Raw genomic sequence first — 1,986 nt, 5'->3', positions numbered from 1 at the left:
AGGAAAGAGGAGAGGAGAAAAAAACGAAAAAAGTGTAACTAAATCCTCTTATTTAAGGCACTAATAATGTATTGTATATAAATTGTAAGCAAACCTTGTTTAGGGCGAATAATATACAAAACTAAGACAATTTTGATAAATAAGTTTCAAATATTGTATAGGAACGAAAAATTCCATAGAAGAAGACAAATTTCTATTTTTTCTTTTCTTTTCTTTATTTTTTGCTCAAAAAAACATTGTACTATTTGGCTACTAAATCCATGTTCTTTTTTCAAGTTAACCACGTGCGAATTGCACTTATCTCAATATTTGACTTGTCTCAAGGTCTCGCGTCTAATTAGTGCACTTCTTAAATAGTGCAAGTGATCAATGGATACTTGTTCTAGTTATGTTAAAATGAAACAATGGACACGGTTTGCGGCCGCTTATGTATTTAAATATGTACAAAGTCTTCTAATATAGTATAGTTCGTTCTTTGATTTCAGTAAAGTTTACAATAATTTTAGGTTTTTTTTTTGGCGCTTTTATGTAAAAAGAAGCTCCATCTGAATGTCCAAGTGGATAACCTGCGCAACCTACCCTTGTTTTTATGCTTGTTTTATGTATTCCTTAAGTCTCAATTTATCATTTTTAATGTATTCCTCATATTTCAATTTTTGTCTTTCCATTTATGTATAAAATTATTAAAACTCATATATATATTTTAAAAGATATTGAGATGTTTAAAAGACCGCATAAAAGTGAGAAAAAGTCCAATATAGACCCTTATCTTTGATCAAAGATGTAAAAGTATTCTTATTTTTTTATTTGGAGCACAAATAGTCCTCATTGTTTGCCAATGCAGTGCATTTTTTTCTCTTTCCAAAGGACAGTAACTTTTTAACCGGAGAGAGCTGCTGGTCGTGATGTTTTTAACTAAACCCCATATCTATTCTGATTGTTTCTGTAAAGTGTGAAAGTTATTTCTAAAGTCTACGGTCAGACCTCTCTATAACATTCATCCTCTATAATAGCACTTCACTGTAACGGTCAAATTTTCTTTCGAACCAATTTTTCTTATTATGTTATAATATATATATATATATATATATATATATATATATATATTGTGACATGCATACACTCTACCCTCCCCATACCCCACTAGTGGGATTCTACTGGATTGTTGTTGTTATTGTTGTTGTTATTATAATATATATATTGTAGCCCAAAAACTTCAGAATAAATAGGACTGTTACAGAGAAGTTTGGTTGTATATCGCAACCTCTGTGATCCTTGTATTTGTTGTTCTTTCTTATGAATTACCTGCCGTTTTAACAGTTCAGGTCAACTCTCCAAGCATCATTGATTGCACGCAGTCATCAACAAATTTGCTTACATTTGAAACACTCGGGTCTTCATTGAGCACATGAATTCGACAACATCCATCCATTATGGAATTTATAGTTTACCTTAAGTTTTAAATTTTTGAATAACTAATCATATTTAAGTTACACTGCTTCTGGAACTATTCATTAGTCTCAACAAGCGTAATACTCTTAGTTGCAGTTACAGGATACTCCATTACGCTTCATTAAGACAACTTGCATGTGATTCATTGTATTCACCTTGAATAATAGATCTTTTTATTCTTCACTATTTTTTAAAAATATTCTTTACTATGCCACAATAGTTGATGCTCAGTAATCGAGGTAGAAGTACTTCGCTAATTAAAGCATGATTTCGACCTTTAGTTCCAGGGATTTGGTTTTTATTTACTTTGTTTTGCAGCATCAAGTCTGTGCAAATTACATAGTGTCTTTGCATAAATGACTATATACAAAGACACCAGAGCTAGGTCTCTCGAATCGGAAGAGAAGAGGTATAGACAAAAATATCATGTGACCGCAACCCATTAGATGCTCTCAGTTAAAATAAAAAATAAAAAATTAAAAAAAATACTCCCACGGTCCCAACTTATGAGACACCGTTTGACTAGGCATGAAG

The sequence above is a fragment of the Nicotiana attenuata genome, unplaced genomic scaffold (assembly GCF_001879085.1).
Source record: "Nicotiana attenuata strain UT unplaced genomic scaffold, NIATTr2, whole genome shotgun sequence".
NCBI classification, from domain to species: domain Eukaryota; kingdom Viridiplantae; phylum Streptophyta; class Magnoliopsida; order Solanales; family Solanaceae; genus Nicotiana; species Nicotiana attenuata.
Note: the sequence above shows the minus strand (reverse complement) of the source record.